Genomic DNA, 17188 nt, shown 5'->3' with positions numbered 1-17188 from the left:
TATTTTATTATGTTAGAGGCATGAAAGAAGTTATGTTTTCCCACACACTAGCTCCAATGTCTGCTCAAACTCTATCCTACATTAGGTGCAACCCATTCAAAACGCTGTCTTATCCTCCTACATTAACAACTTTACAACCTAGCTTGTCAGCTTTTTTAAAATTCAAACACACCATGTGGGCATCACCAACTGGCCAGTATTTATTATCTTTCCCTTGTTGCTCTTGAGGTGATGGTGGTGAGCCTGCCTTCTTGAACTGCTACAGCCCAAATACTGCAAGTTCACCCCCAATGCCCTTGGGGAGGGAATTTCAGGATTTTTCCCCAGCAACAGCAAAGGAACAGCGGCATATTTCCAAATCTGAATTAGGAGAGGAGTTGCTTGGAGTGCAACTTGAAGATGGCAGTGCTCCGATGTATCTGTTACCTTTGTCCTTTTAGATGGAAGTGGTCATGAGTTTGGAAGGTGCTGACTAAGGACCTTTGGTGAATTTCTGCAATGCATCTTATAAATAGTATGCATTGTTGCGACTGAGCATGTGGTGGAAGGAATGGATGCATATGGATATGGTACCTATCAAGCACCACTGTTGTTGGAGCTGCACCTATCCAGGTAAGTGGGGAGTATTCATCCTGACTGATGCCTTGTAAATGATTGATAGGCTTTGGGGAATCAGGAGGGGAATTATTTGTTGCAGCATTCCTAGACCTCAGATCCGCTCTTGTGGCTACTATGTTTTTGTGGTGAGTCCAGTTAAGTTTCTAGTCAATGGTAACCCAAGGATGTCAATAGTGAGGGATTCAGTCATGGTAACACCGTTGAAAGTCAAGGGGCAGTGTTAAATTGTCTCATATTAGAGATGGCCCTAGCCTAGCATTTGTGTGGAACAAATTTTACTTGCCACTTGTCAGTCCAAGCTTGGATACTGTTTAGATTTTGTTACATTTGAACATGGATTGCATTAATACCTGAGGATTTGTGAATGCTGCTGAACACTGTGCAATCACAGCGTCATAGAAATGTACAACAGGGAAACAGACTCTTTAGTCCAACACCTCCATGCCAATCAGCTATCCTAATCTAATCTAGTGCCATTTGCCAGCATTTGGCCCCTATCTCTCTCAACCCTTTCTATTCATATATACATCCAGATGCATTTTAAATGTTCTAATTGTACTAACTGCCACCATTTCCTCTGAAAGCTCATTTCATACACGCACACGTTAAAACGTTGCCCCTTAGGTCCCTTTTAAATCTTTCCTCGCTCACCCTAAATCTATGCCCTCTAGTTCTGGATTCCTCCACCACAGGGAAAGACCTTGTCTATTTACCCTATTCACACCCTTCATGATTTTATAAACCTCTATAAGGCCACTCCTCAGCCTCTGATGCTCCAGAGAAAATCTATTCAGAGGTCTGTTCAGCCTTTACCTATAACTCAGATCTTCCAACACTGGCAACATCCTTGAAAGAGTTCAGAAAAGATTTACAAGTTTAACAACATCCTTCCGATAGGAGGAGGCCAGAACTGCACACAATATTCCAAAAGTGGCCTAACCAATATCTTGTACAGCCGCAACATGACCTCCCAACTCTTTTACTCAATATTCTGACCAATAAAGGAAAGCATACCAAACACCTTCTTCATATCCTATCTGACTCCACTTTCAAGGAACTATGAATCTGCACTCCAAGGTCTTGAGAAAGACTATAGCCTTAGAACTTGTCCTTAAACATTTACAGTAAAATGTAATACTGAATTATAGAACACATTTGCTGCACACTAGAAAAGAAGCCGACAGGCAGGGAGGGTTAGGCCACAAAAACGGGGAACCCAAGCTATACAGAAGATAAAAACATCTATTCTCATCAAGTGATAACAGGATGATCTAAGACAATTAAGAACTTTTGCCTTAACATCAGTGAGTCTGTGTAAACAGGACACCAAGTGATAACATTCACGGCTGTTCCCTTGTGAAATTAACGACAATGTTTGATTCTGACCTCGAAATGAAACTCATTCTCATCAAAAGCCTTGCAATTAATGGTCAGATCCTATTATAATTGATTCTTATTACCCATGCAAGCTAGGCAGATGCAGAGGGAAAAACATTTTTCTGTTACAAGTTTCTGACGTCAGAATTCAAAAGGACACTAAAGAGAGAGAAAGCGCGCGCGCACACGAGTGAGAGCAAGAGCACGAGTGAGATCATTTTAGTGGCGTGACTGCCGAAGCCAGTAGAAAATTAACTCTTTCTGCTTACTTGCTATGGATTGAATATAATTGTATTTTGAGACTGATTTTGAGTAGCCATTACTGGTTATGAAATGCAAACTCTGTAAAAGGTAATATTGATGAAGCTTTAACTTACTTGCTGTTCTTACAGACCATGACTGCCCCACTGTCAATTCTAACTAATCAGATTTTACGTCTTATGTGAATTTGAATCACAACCCTGAGAAAAAAGCATGTTTAATTCAAGACTAATGAATCAGTTTAAATACAACCATACGGTAACATCTCAGCCTCAGGTACAGAATGATTCTGTGTTTAAGATAAAAAGCAGGAGTCTGCTCCTAGGTTTAAAATAATTTTTAAGCTAAGAGTGAAGAGTTCTGACACAATCTGTCAGGAAGCTATTTTATGGTCAAAAGTTTGCCCTCCTTGCTAAGAAGCCATTTTGTAAAACAATCGTACCTGACATGCGAGCTGTGCAAGGTTACTTTATGAACTCTTCCAATTAGCTCTGACTGGTGCCTCTTTATGATAGGAACTTATCTCGCCAGCAGGCACCGAACTCAGCTGGATTTGTTTTTCCTACCAGAATGAACAGCTCAGGGCCTGTAGGAGTGATCAGTCAAGTACACACAGATCTGTCAATTAACTTCTCTTCTTTACGAATTATTGTCTTTTACTGTGATCTGTCTAATTAAGAACATGCAGTGTTTTTATAAACTTTTTGTACAAAGGAAGCCACTTTGTGACACGACAGTAGAGCAGTCTGATAGGGCTCTTGAAGGGTTGATATTTTACTCACCTGGGTTATTAGACCCTAGTTAGTTTGGCTTATAAGTATCAGTGTTATGTTGTAACAGTGATGCTATTGGTAAATAAAGGGGATGACAAAAATTAAACTAAACTAAGAGATTTTTTATTCCAGACTACCAAAGAGTACAACCTCCAGGATGAACCAAGAGAGGCTTACAAGGTTGAGTCCACAGAGATTCCCTGGGTCGTCTCAAATCTGTATCTTTAACAGCCTTTTTGTTCAGCAACATTCCCCAGGACCTTACCATTAAGTGTATAAGTCCTGCCCTGATTTGCCTTTCCAAAATGCAGCACCTCACATTTAGCTAAATCAAACTCCATCTGCCACTCCTCAGCTGATTAGCCCATCTGATCAAGATCCCATTGTACTCCAAGGTAACCTTCTTCGCTGTCCAGTGAACATTTTCACTTCTGACCTTATGATGGTTCTTTAAGCTCCAAAATACTGCACATATTCTCAGTTCTTATGTACCTGACTTCCAGAAAAAGGTGAAAAGGAAACTCATTTTGGCACTGCCCACACACCTTACAGCTAGTTAAACAGTACATTGCCAGAAATAGCAGCTCTTTAATTCCTTGTCAAGCTAAGTTAACAATGCAGACAAGATGTCAGTAAAGGAAAACACTAGTTTACCTGAATGTTGTGCTGTCTAAGACTGGAAATCAGTTCATCAGTCCCAGTGCACGGACATGAGGTAATCATTCAGACAATGAAGAACCTGAAGTGAGCTGGTACTGTATGTTGATAAAAGAAAGATTCCACATCACTTCAAATCCATCTTCTCAGAGCAAAATTGCCATCTATTTGTCTTGGCACAGTGAAACCTTAAGCAGATAAGCAAATATGTCAGATAAGTTAGAAACACATCAAGGAGCATGGACATTGTATTAGTTACGATGGCAAGAAGTTAAAATCTGAAGTGGCTTCTGGCCATCATAGTACTGATTCGATTCCTAAATTTCAAATATTCAAGCCCAATAGGATAACAGGTACAGCTGATGTGAGCTTGGAGAATCATGCAAATATAAGTAGAGTGTAACATTTTTATTACTATGCAACATCGCTGCAAGTTTTACACTGATGCTAACCAAGATAGCTCCACTTTCCTGTTTGTTACAATACTTTTAAGTGTTTATCCATCTTCCACTTGAATACTATGATTGGAATTGCATCAAGTGTCACTTATGGGAATGTATTTCATAGACCTAATAAAAGTCCTGAGCATTCATCACCACCTCATTGCTTTTGCACTAAATATTTAATAGATTTTAACATCTCCAAACTACTAAGTGCAGCATAGTTTTGTGTACCTGTATAATTATTCCATGATCCTACAGCTTTAATTGACCAATTAGGCATATTTCTGCACTGTTTATTTTCATGAAAGTTCATACTGAAGACTTACTGACACTAACCTAGAAGATTGTGATCGAATACACATATTAGGATGTATATACACACATACAAACGCACAGTGTAGGGATACCACTGTTGCTCTGAAGTGAACAAATTTTGGAAGTTAGGAATTAACATGTACTTAATAGCGATTAGAAATAATTTCTGGTGTGCAGAACAATTAAGTATTTCAAATTTATATTGATAGACCACACTGCTTATGAATATCTGAACCTTTACAAGCTTGCAAACGTTCTGAGAGGTCCATTATCAGTGTTGTCACTTAGCTTGTTACAAAGGACGATGTTGGGAGAAGAGGGAAAAAAATCAAACAAACAGTCTCATGTGTGTGACGCTCGTGCGACAGATATACATCCTAACTTTCTAAAAAACTTCATGTTGTACATCCTAAACCATTTTTCCCAAACACTCAGACCAAATAAATGTATTGATTGGTTGTTTCCTCATAATACAAACGTTGAACACAAACTTAAACCAGTCACCATTATGCTTTCTGAAATTCTAGTGACCCCAATATAAATGACAGGAATTCTTGAAAAATTTAATCCAGATTTGGGCATGCAAAAATCTAAAACATTTTGAAGTTTTATGATATACTTTCAAGACTTAATTTTTTACTGTGCATGTGATATACTAATTAAATTTGTAACTCCATATAAGCTATACTAGATAATTAAATATATAATAGAAATAAACATGATAATTTTATTTCATCTACAGGACTAGTATTGTTTAAATCATCTTGCACATTTCATGACCACTTCTATTAAAAGGTCCACACATGCTTCTTGTACAAAACATTGCAAAACTGTTACGCATTAAAAAAAGGTAAAATTATCATAGTCTCACTGGACCATAAACTACTCTCTCGTTAGAGAGAGGACTGGTGGTAGTTTAATTTGAAGGTTACTATGCATCAGGCGAAGGGACAGATTGAGGAGGAGAGTCCTTTGTAGTAACCACAGCCAAATTACATTATGGAACAAAAGACACACCAGTATATCTGAAAACTCACTAGAAAAAGGTCCAATTAAAAGCATTTTTTAAAAAGCACATATATTACTGCATTATGATTGCTTACACCTTTCGGAACAAACAGAACAAACTGTCAGAACCTTATGGTAGCAAGTCAGTATGTTTTCACAATACTGCAAAACGCAGGATTACCAATGTCAGACAAATTGCTGTGCATATGGATAACGTTAAAAATCACACAACACCAGGTTATAGTCCATCAGGTTTAATTGGAAGCACTAGCTTTCGGAGCATATGGATAACAACTAAATTCTCTGCACAAGAGACAAAATACTCACGTAAGGAATGGACCTCACATCTTAGGATTCAAAACAGAATTTAACGAACAATAAAAACAGGCCACAACCTCCTTTTGTGCTCCTGGGCTTCTCTTCTTTCTGGCATGTGAATAACCCTAACATATTATTACAACTGATAATGATGGAGATTTCCTCGCACTAGTGCGTACAGGTTAATACAATCTCTTTCCTCTCATAACAAACACAAACTCCAGCAACAAGTCCATTGCTACTTCCGGCTCCGGGTCAGAAAGACACTGGTGTCAAACTTCCACCGTCAATGGCTGACTGCGCATGCTCACACGGCTGTCCGATTTCCTTGCGTTGGGCGGGAACAGAGTGAGATTCCGCCATCTTGGTAAAGGTCCCATCACCTCAATTTAACAGTGAGTGTAACTCAATTAGGGAATTTTGCAATCTCGCTTAATTAAACATTGTAGACGCCTGTTGTTAAATATTTATGACTTCCGAAAACCCACCTCCTCCATCCCCACTTCCCCATTGCGCACGGGATGACACGAAATGAGATCCCAGAAATGAGAGAGTCAGTTGGTTCATGATGTACCATATGAGCCATACCTAACTGCTTCTTGAAAGTTCCTCAAGGCCCCCATATGGATGGTTGGCAAGCAAACCTTTGCCAGGTTGCTCTGGAGGAACTGATAATTAATCTTTCAGATGCTGCTGGAGAACTCCAGAAAAACCAGTCAAAAAATACTTAGAAGTAGAAGTGAATATTCTGGTTGTACTTAAGTTCCATTTTGAAGTACAGTCGGTTCTGCTATAATACAGTAGTTCCATTCTCGTGCAATCCTGTGTTATAAGAAAATTGTGTAATAGCAGCAAAATTGAAACTAACGGAGCCGGAATCATGTTATAACCAATACACGCTTTAAAAATTTTCTCTTTAGAATCAGTGTCCCCCACTTTGCTAGTCGTGTTATAGCGAATTCGCATGAATTAAATGCACATTATACTTGAACAACTTGTATACAAAATAATTCCAGATTCCTCTGAGGAACTGATAATTAATATTTCAGATGTTGCTGGAGTGCACGAGAAAATCCAGTCAAAAAATACTTAGAAGTAGAAGTGAAAGAACTGGTTGTACTTGAGTTCCATTTTGAAGTACAGTCGGTTCTGCTATAACAAGGTAGTTCCATTCTCGTGCAATCCTGTGTTACAAGAAAATTGTGCAATAGCAGCACAATTGAAACTAACGGAGCCGGAACCATGTTATAACCAATACACGCTTTAAAAGTTTGCGTTTTAGAATCAGCATCCCCAATTCGTTAATCGTGTTACAGTGAATTCGCATGAATGAAATGCACGTTATACGAGAACAACTTGTATACAAAATAATCAAACCTTATGTCTCATTTGACAGTATTATTGGTTATTCATTTTTAAAACTGGACTTTTTTTCTTTTTAAATTCTCTTCATAAAAATATTGAAAATGGCATTGAAAAATGGGGGGACAGTCAAGTATTATCTAATTTGGTAATGAATGTTTTTGGTTTCCAGCACTGCAAGGCAGTGTATCATTGCCAATATATTTTGGCCAACCAGGGGCAAGTCATATGATGAAATCTCCATGAATATATTAAATCAAAGTTAGTGTCCCTACCTCATAAGGAAGACAATTCTTGGCATTAATCTGTCTTTGTTTGAAAATGTATCATATTGTGAGAAACAAAGCTCACTCACTAAACAATTGCAGTCCGAGACAAAAATCTGAATCAGTAGTGTCCTTTAATTGTACACTTGCAAGTGGGTGCAATGTCTAATGCCAGACAAGACAGAGGACAAATACAACTAACTCTCGAAATTTATATAATTTGAGTCCCTACATATTTTTTCTTAGTTCATTATTTGCCCCCCCCCCCCCCACCCCCCCCCCCCCCCCCCCCGCTTACGTCACTCATTTCCCTAAGACTGATCCCACAACTTCTGTTTATCCGGCCTTGTCCGTGACAAACGCCTATCTCTGGCCCCATAAGGTCGTTTGACGTCATTCCACTGCATGTCATCGTTAGGCATATTCTTTCTTTATCAGTATTTATTCCTTCCATCTGGGCCTCTCCGGAGGCCACTCTGACCTTCATGACCTCTTTAATTAGGTCTCCGTAATTAAAGAGACCTAATTACGGAGGTCTCCGTACAAGTGGGAAACAGATGTTCTTACCTACTGTTATACAAGCGATTGCATTCTCTTACAACTTCTTATCTATTCACCCATACATCCACCATTGTTTTGTAATCACGTTTCATGCTGACATACCATTTTAACTGATTATATATTTCCTCTATATAGTGTCCATTCTTGTGGACTCAGCTTTTGGCTGAAATAATTACACACTGATGTGAGTTCATTTACTCTGTATCAGAACTTATAATTGCAGAAATAACATTAATTCACCTATATCCCACAATATGACATCCGGAACTATCTTTAATCAGTTTGCACTTATTTCCCTCACCCTATGGCCTGCGTTGAAAACAATCCATCTGATCTACTTCAGTATCTTTCTTTTCTAAAAGTTTCTATTTTAGTATAAACTTTATCTTATTTGTTTTGGGATCTTGGCATCATTAGCTAGACCAGCATTTATTGCTCATACCTAATTAGCATTGTGACTATTAGGTGCTGGTGAACTGCTGTCTGGAACTACAGCAGGTTTTGGAATCCAGGAACACCCATACTGCTGTTAGGAAGGGAATTTCAGGCTTTTGACCCAGTGACATTGAAGAAATGGCGATATAGTTCCAAGTCAGATAAGGGCAATAGACAGGTGATGGTGTACCATATATCTGCTGTTCTTGTACTGGTGAATATTGTGGGTTTGGAAGGTGCTTTTGAAGGAAGTTGATAAGTTGTTGCACTTTTGCTTGTAGGTGGTACAAGCTGTGTTTGATAGTAAAGGGACTGAATGTTGATGATATTGGATGGGTGCTATTCAAGTGGGCTGCTTAATCCTACATGATGTCAAGTTTTTTGAGAATTGTTGGAAGGGCACATAGTGAGGCTAGTGAAAAGTATTCCATGCTGCTTTCTCCCTTTGACTAATGCAGCTGCTTCCTTATTGACCTCAAAGTTTTATGGAGGATACAATTACTTTTGTCTTGTGCTGTAGAGTTTAGTGCCCAATTCTATCAAGAATTATAAGTATTTAGTCTGCTGCAACTTTTTGGGATGTTCTGAGGTTCTAAAACATAGTTTAGAAATGCAGATTTTCTGTCATACAAACTTAAAATAGACAGGGAATCAAATCTGATACTTCCCATGCTTAATGCTACAAGTTGTACTAACCTAATTCTCTGATCTGACAATCTTTATTCACCTACAGATCTTAGGATTTTTTGGAGAACACAAAGTTTCTCCAGTTTTCGATCAGGATACATTTTACCGATATTGTATGGTACAGTTACAGCCTTCATACAATTCAACAGCATCGGAATAATAGAAGGGTAGAGAAAGAAATGATGTTAAAATTTTGTTTCTGGCACAGACACATGACCTACTATGTTCTAACACATTCAGTGATCTGACCCTGAAGCTGCTGGTTTAGGGAGGTATAACCTGTACGTGAGAAAGGGTTTTTATTCCAGGGTTGCTCAAAAATCTGAACTCAAGTGCATGTTCAGGGATGCACATTTAGAAAATTATCTATCAAGATTGAACTAAGTGGGGATGAGATGGTGTACTTCTAGATAGAAAACAATTGGAGAATTGGCTAGCCTTCCCACCTTGATAAGCTTAAGTTCATCTAAAACTCCAAATTTGCAACAAATCTCATTCACCCTGTATTGATTGTAATGAGGTCAGCCAGGTGGACTCACACAATATGAGTTCATAGATCGGGGCTGTTAATCTGGTCCAATCAGGGAACCCTGGCTGACAAATAGAAACAGGAGTGTCAGACATCCTGCTTATTCTGAGAACTGGCTCCGAGGAAGTTAGACTAGTGTCAAGTACTATAAACATGCAAAGAAAGGGTGACTTGGTGATGTGATACTGGCCTCTATGGAGTATTTCAGTGACAGCAACAGTTGAAATTGAGTTAGGATAAGAATTTCTAGTATCATGCTGTTATTTGGGAAGTTTGACTCTTTCAGTCCTGCCATAAAGACCGGCCCAGCATGTAGTAAGACTACATTATTTTTTCCGGGCAAACGACATTGAGATAGATGAAAGGCACTGAATAATTCTCCTGACAGCTTGTGGACCCACAGCTTTTTTGGTTATTAGGAGCCTAATGTTTCCTGAGCACCAGATACTATAAGCTTCCATGAGTTGATAGATTTGGTTAAGGGATATTACAACCCAAGCCTCCTCTAATTCTGAGATGCTATTGATTGTACTCAGCAGTTTGAGAACTAGGGTAATCCATGTCGGGATTTTTGACAAGGTTAAGATGACTGGCAGAGGCATGTGACTTTAGTTTATCCCTTAATGAGATGCTGAGAGACGGTTTGGTATGTGGACTTAATCATGTAAGCATGTAAAAGCACCTATTAGTTGAAGCCCAACTGAAAGTAGGCTGATGGAAGTGGACACACTTGCGAGGCTGACTGAGCTTGGGGGACACCACTTGAGTGAAAGCAATTGCATTGCCCCACTCAGGACATATCCTGAACAGAGGAACGCCAGGTTCAGATCACAGAAGAACCCCAAAACAAAGCAAAGATTCAGCCAAATGGTTAAAATTTTCTTCAGGATCCAGGCCGGCAAACAATTGTAGTTGTTGCCATTATGTGGACTCGAGACAGCAAAATAATCCCACTCGACCTAGACTGAGTAAGGGAACTCATAGGCCAGTATCCAAGAGTGTCCACACCCTGGAAAAGATAAATTGATTAGCAACGTCCAAAATCAGAGCCAATCAAAATAAACGTCTGATTAAATGGTCACCCGGTTCAAATGGAAGTTGATAATGGTGTGTTGTATCAGTGATTACAAAACTAGCCTTTGACAAAATTTGCTGTAACCTCCAACCATTAGTTTTGCAGCTAAACTGACAACATAAACCAGGGAACTTTTGCAGATTAAGCGTACAACTTTGGTTCTGGTCTTGTATGAGAAGCAGCTGGTTTAGTTACCACTGATTGTAGTAAAAGACTCAGACCCAAGCTTGTTGGGGAGAAATTTTTTGATAAAAATTCACTTTGATTGGCTCAACGTTTTTCAATTAGAGAATGACTGCCTGAGTGAAGTACTAATTAGATACCTGGATGTTGTTCAGGAAGATCTGGGAACTACCAAAGGAGCCAAGACCAACTTGCACGTCCAGAAGTCACTCAATACCAGATTATACTCCAGCAGGTTTATTTGAAATCACAGCAGCAGCATTCTGAATGCTTATGATTTCAAATAGACCTGTTGGACTATCACATGGTGTTGTGTGACCTCTGACTTTGTCCACCCCAGTCCAATACTAGCACCTCCACACCTTGAATGTTGACCAGGATCTGGATTAGATTGGTGCTGGAAAAGCACAGCAGTTCAGGCAGCATCTGAGGAGCAGAGGGCTTTTGCCTGAAATGTCGATTTTCCTGCTCCTCGGATGCTGCCTGAATTGCTGTGCTTTTCCAGCACCACTCTAATCCAGAATCTGGTTTCCAGCACCTGCAGTCATTGTTTTTACCATGTTGACCAGGAAGCAATTCCACGATCCTGCAAGGCCCGCCCAATGCCATTTGCCTTACTTGCAAAAATAAAAGCAGAAATCAAGAGGCAGAAAAGTGAAGGAATTAGCGAACCAGTACAATTTGCGGAATGGGCACCTTTGGTTGTACCGTTTGTGAAACCCAGCGTGTCAGTTCGCCTTTGTGGGGACATTAAACAAGTGTTAAACTGCTTCTTGCAGCTGAGTAAATACCCAATCCCTTGCATAAAGGACTTATATGCAAAGCTGATAGAGGGACTGCCCTTCACAAAGCTGGACAAGAGCCAAGTATACCTGCAATTGTGGCTTGATAAGGATTCCCAGAAATATGCTACAATTAATATATGAGACTGCCATTTGGGATATCAACAGCCTGTACCATTTTCAGAGGACAATGGAGAGCACCTGGGTTCTCCCCAGGTTACCGTTTATCTGGATGACATGCTAATAATAGGGAAGACGAATAAAGAGCATTTAGAGAACTTGGACATAGTCCTTAGATCTTTCTCCAAGTCCGGTATATGCCTTAGAAGGAAAAACGTGTGTGTTCCAGGCACCCCAAGTAACCAACTTGGGCTATAATGTTGACAAGACCTTTGGAAGATAAAGTAAAGGTGCTAAAGTTGCCCCAGCTCCCACGTCTGAACCAGAGCTTAGGTTTTTCCTTGGATTGGTGAATTATTACAGAAAGTTCATACTTAACCTGGCCTCCTTCCTGGCACCCTTACATCTGCTATTGAAGCAGAGGCAGCCTTGGAAATTATCCTATAGCCAAGATGTAGCTGTTAGGGAAGTGAAGAAGCAGCTATCATTGTCTCAGGTATTGGCACACCATGGTCCCAAGTGAGATCTGATGCTATTATCCAATGCCTCCCCGTATGGTATCGGGGTAGTGTTGGCTCACAGATGGCACAGTGGAGAAGAATGCCCAACAGCATATGCTTCCTAGCATGAGGAATGCCAATGCCAGACACAAGACTCCTCTAAGCAAGAGAGACAGTTGACTTTAGAGGATGAAGTTTGGTGCTGAAACAACAGAAATGGCCCTGCGTAAGTAAGAGGCATGGTTGTCACATGGTCAGGCCCTGTTCAGTTAGGTGAGGTCCTGAACAAACACATGGACCACATAAAAACTGCAGACTCACAAATAGAGCATCAGTAAAACATATCCAGACTGTCAGAACAACCAGAAAGGAGTCTGAGACGGACACAGCGGGTATAGCAGCCTCAATGCCTTTACTGCATGAAGAAGAGGATGAATTTCTTCTGAGACAGTCCAGGCAGAAGAGGCGGTACAGGCTGCCTGTGTCTGAGGCTGAATTGGAGGAACCAGACTTGGTGTGAAAAGCCCCAAGGCTACAAGAAAGAGAACAGGTCTATGTCCCCGAACTTTGAAGGGGAGGGATGCAGTGATTGGAATGGGGTCAGCCAGGTAAAATATGAGTTCCTTGATTTGGACTGTTCATCAGTCAGGGAGCCCTGACTGACAGATATAAATAGGAGTGTCAGAGGTTCTGTTCACTCTGAGAGCTGGCTCAGAGGGAGCCGGACTAGTGTCAAGTACTATGCACATGTAAGTGAAGGATGACTTGGTGACAGGATACCAGCATCTGTGGAGTTATTTCACCCAACACCCTCCATTCATTGATCTGTAATCTGCTCCCAACAAAGAAATACCTCAATTTTACAATTCCTATTCCTTCCAATCTTACAACAGTGTCTGCTTTCCTCCACAACAGGCTTCTTGTGGTTCCCTGAATCTTAATTGCTGTGCCATTGGCAGTGATGCTTTTAGCTGATGAGATGCTAAACTCTGGAAACCAACCTCCCTGCCCCCAGACATCTTTGTGTTTCTTTGTCTTGTTCATTCCTTTAGTATTCTTGGTAAAATGTACCTCTTTGCCTAACCTTTAGCCATTTGCTCAAATCTCGCCTTGCATGTCTCACAGTCAGATTTTTTTTGATAACACTCCTGTAAATGGAAAATTATTTCACACAATTATTTAAATTTTATTTTGTATACTGTATGAAAAATAGGAACCATGTATGCTGTGCTACTAATTTAACCCTCCCCTACCAATGCAGAGGTAGCCTTCTGCTATCTGATCAACTGTTGGATTCTTCATTCATATTTAGAAGAGCCTCACTTTAAAGATTTGCAAATATTAAAGAAAGTTGTCAACATCAAAGTGCTTGACAGAGTGGTAGAGTCACAAAGCATAGAAACAGACTCTTCGGTTTAATTAGTCCACTATACTCACAGGTCTGAGTAATGAAACCAAATGTGTTCAATGCCTTCTTAACCACCCTGTCTACCTGTGATGTAAATTTGAAATAAATATATACCTGAACTCTTGGTCTCTCTGTTCTACAACACTACTTAGGGACCTACCCTTTAATTGTATAAGTCCTGCCCTTGTTTATTTTACCAAAATGCAATACCTTGCATTTATCCAAATTAAACTCCATTTGCCTCTCCTCAGCCCACTGACTCAATTGATCAAGATCAGTTTGTAATCTTAGATAACCTTCTGCACTATAGCACCAAAGTTTGGTGTCATCCACAAACTTACTAACTATGCCTCCTATATTCTCATCCAAATCAGTTGTATAAATAACAAACAAAAGTGGATGCAGTACCAATCCCTGTGAAACACTACTGGTCACAGGCCTCCAGACTGAAAAACAACCATCTACTATCATCCTCTGAATAATTGGTCGTTACCAACAAATGGGTTACTGTATGAGATTGCATCATATCTAAGCCCTGCACACTTGCCACATCTAGCTATGAATGATGGTAGACAATGAAATAATGCAATGGATGAAAAGGCTCCACAAACTTCCCATCCTCACTAATGGGAGCCCAGCACATGAGTGCAAAAAATAAGTTTTAAGAATTCACCAGCCCAAATTCTATTTCTAACAGATTCTAGTTTTGAAAATATAGACAGCATCTTAGGTGTAGTCAGATCTACCTCTTACTCTCGCACCAAAGAGACATTCATTGAAATAAAATGAAGAAAGGAGAAGAGGCTTCTGTCATAATCTAGCTTGAATCCTTATATGATAATTTTAACTCAATCTCTGCTATTTGAAGTATGTAACCTGTACTACTCAAGTGCTTTCTAAATTTAGAAATGTTGTCTACTTCTGTGACAGCAATCCTGCAACAAATCATAAATGTTTCAACACAGGTAGAGAACAACCAATCCATTGTGCTTGGGCTGGTAGTATTTTTTCCAATTGAACCTATCAGTTCCAATTTACTTTTTTGTTATCTAAGTCTATCATGTTTCAGCTTACCTAGTTTAAATGAAAATTGGAAGAAAGAATTCCATATACTAATTATCCTTTGTAATAAAAATTGCCTCTTTGTGTTTTAGTACTAAGTCTGAGTTTATCTCTCTTTGTTGTTGATTCAATAAACTAGAAATAATCTTCCATTCTTTATACTTTCAAACTTTCTAGTAATTTAAATATGTTAACTCTTCCTTAGCTTTCCCTAGTCTAGTGAATATAACTGTAAGTTTTTAAAAATTCTCAATATTACTTATATCATTTTATCCTGTTATCATGTCTAGTTAGTCGTTGTGCCACATTATCATTGATTCCATTATTCTTTTTATAATGATGCGCATCCAAACTAAAACTGTATATAAATTCATTACTTCTCCACACTTAGTTTTGTGACTTTAGGTACATAATTGAAAATTCAATCTGCTTCTTAATAAAAAGTTGTTTTTTTCTTTTTCTGGAGTTCTGGTATAATTATTCCAAATGCCCCCATTCCTGTTTTCATCATAATTTTGCCAGTATAATATGACCCTGTAAAGTTGATTCATTAACACTGTCACAATTTAAAGCAAAACAATGTATTTGTTTAATGTTTGAATGTCAGTTTAATATTGTTTGTCACACATTTTCTGTTCAGTGGCCTGCTTAGTCTCAAGACCTTTACCCTATGCTTCCACTTCTGTACTCAGTTCTTGAATCCCACACACTTCCCCAACACTGCTTCTCACCTCATTCACTATTTTATCTTTAAAGTCTTCAATATCTGCTTCTGTCCTGGCTCCGGTTCTGAACTTGCACTTATCCTGAGCTCCACAGAGTGACAGAAATTGATCATGTCTTCTGCTTACACTGACCAGCTTCTACCACTAGATGGAGCCTGGTCAATTTAAAACCTAATTAGGTGAGTGCAATTCTAATAAATGTGTCCCTTCCCCTACGAAGAAGGTTCTTGTGGTGCAATTATGGTACCCCTTCCTCTCAGCTAGGAGGCCTGGGTTGAGGTCCCACCTGCTGCAGGAGTCTGCAATAAAATCTCTGAACAGGTTATAGAGTCATACATCGCAGAAGCAGACATTTCAGTCCAACTCATGCATGCCAACCAGACATCACAATCCCATTTGCCAGCATTTGGCCCTTTTCCCTCTAAACCCTTCCTATTCATGAACCCATCTGGATGCCTTTTCAATGCTGTACTCACCTCCAGCACTTCCTCTGGCAGTTCGTTCCATACACACACCATCCTTTTCATAAAAAGTTAGCCCTCAGGTCATTTTAAAATCTTGCCCCTATCACCTTAAACCTATGTACTCTAATTTTGGACTCCCCCATCTTAGGAAAAAAACCTTGGCCATTCACCCTATCCATGACCCTCTTAATTTTATAACCTTCTATAAGGTCACCACTCAGCCTCTGATGTTCCAAGGATAAAAGCCCCAGCCTATTCAGCCTTTCCCTATAACTCAAACCATCCAATCCTGGCAACGTCCTTGGAAATCTTTTCTAAACCTTCTCAAGTTTAATAACGTCCTTCTTATAACAGGGAGACCGGAATTGTATGCATTATTCCAGCTGTACAGCTGCAAAATGACATCCCAACTTTTATACTCAGTGTTCTGGCCAATGAGAGCAAGCATGCCAAACGCCTTCTTCACCATCCTGTCTACCTCTGGGTATTCTCAATGTGACGATGAGACTTTGTCTCTACTAGGACTGTACTCTGACCGACACTGTCATGGATGCACCTACAGTGTACAGTCAAATATGTTTTCTTTCTTGTTGGTTCCCTCACCACCTGCCAATCTAACAGCTATATCCACAGAAAATATTTGATTTGCTTTGACAGTATCTTGATGCTTTTTAAGACTGTTAGTTCATAAATATACATTCTGACTCAGGAAGCCTGGGTTTCAGTCCTACCTGCTTCAGTGGTTTATGATCAGGTTGATATAGAAGATATTTAAAGTTATGTTTGTTGTATGTTTTCCATATTTTTGATGAAGCTTTGGACATTAACTTGAGGAACCTCTGCAGGGATGACCAGGCTCTCTCTGATTGACCTCCAACAACACGATCATATTTCTCTGCAATAGGTATGACTCCATCAGTGGGAAGTTTTCCCCAATTCTCAATGACTTCAGTTTTACCAGGGCTCCTTGTGGCCATATAAATGTAGCCTTGATGTCAAGGGCAGTCATCTCACCTCTGGAACTAAGCTCTTTTGTTCAATTAAAGCTATAATGACATCAGGAGTTGAATAACCGTAGTGGAACCCAAACTAACAGCAGTGAGCAGGTTATCGGTATTTCTGGCTGAAGATCTTTGTAAATACCTTGAAGTTCATTGTCAACTTTGACAATTGTTATATTTATTCCACTTAGATAGTAAAATATCTTTTGTATTGAAATGCTGGGCTCAACAAAATTGAGGATGGGATATTTATGAAAC

At 39.5% G+C, this 17188-nt stretch overlaps 1 protein-coding gene across 3 annotated transcripts in view; it reads right to left on the bottom strand.

Annotated features, from left to right (window-relative positions):
- The window catches only part of ube3b (ubiquitin protein ligase E3B), a 61066-nt gene extending 55064 nt beyond the window's left edge, over positions 1-6002 (bottom strand). For 2 of the 3 annotated variants that reach the window (XM_043715495.2, XM_087999931.1), the window contains exons 1-2: positions 5780-6002; positions 3684-3874 (exon numbers count right to left, since the gene is read on the bottom strand). The gene's annotated coding sequence lies outside the window, so the exon portion shown is untranslated. The remainder of the gene's footprint in view (positions 1-3683; positions 3875-5779) is intronic. The other variant, XM_087999930.1, reaches the window with a different exon arrangement.
- Between the last annotated feature and the right edge of the window lie 11186 nt (positions 6003-17188).

The sequence above is a fragment of the Chiloscyllium plagiosum genome, unplaced genomic scaffold (assembly GCF_037043375.1).
Source record: "Chiloscyllium plagiosum isolate Xiang-an unplaced genomic scaffold, Cpla_swu_hap1 HiC_scaffold_24, whole genome shotgun sequence".
Classification (NCBI taxonomy): Eukaryota; Metazoa; Chordata; class Chondrichthyes; order Orectolobiformes; family Hemiscylliidae; genus Chiloscyllium; species Chiloscyllium plagiosum.
Note: the sequence above shows the minus strand (reverse complement) of the source record. Positions and strands in the feature narration are given on the sequence as shown.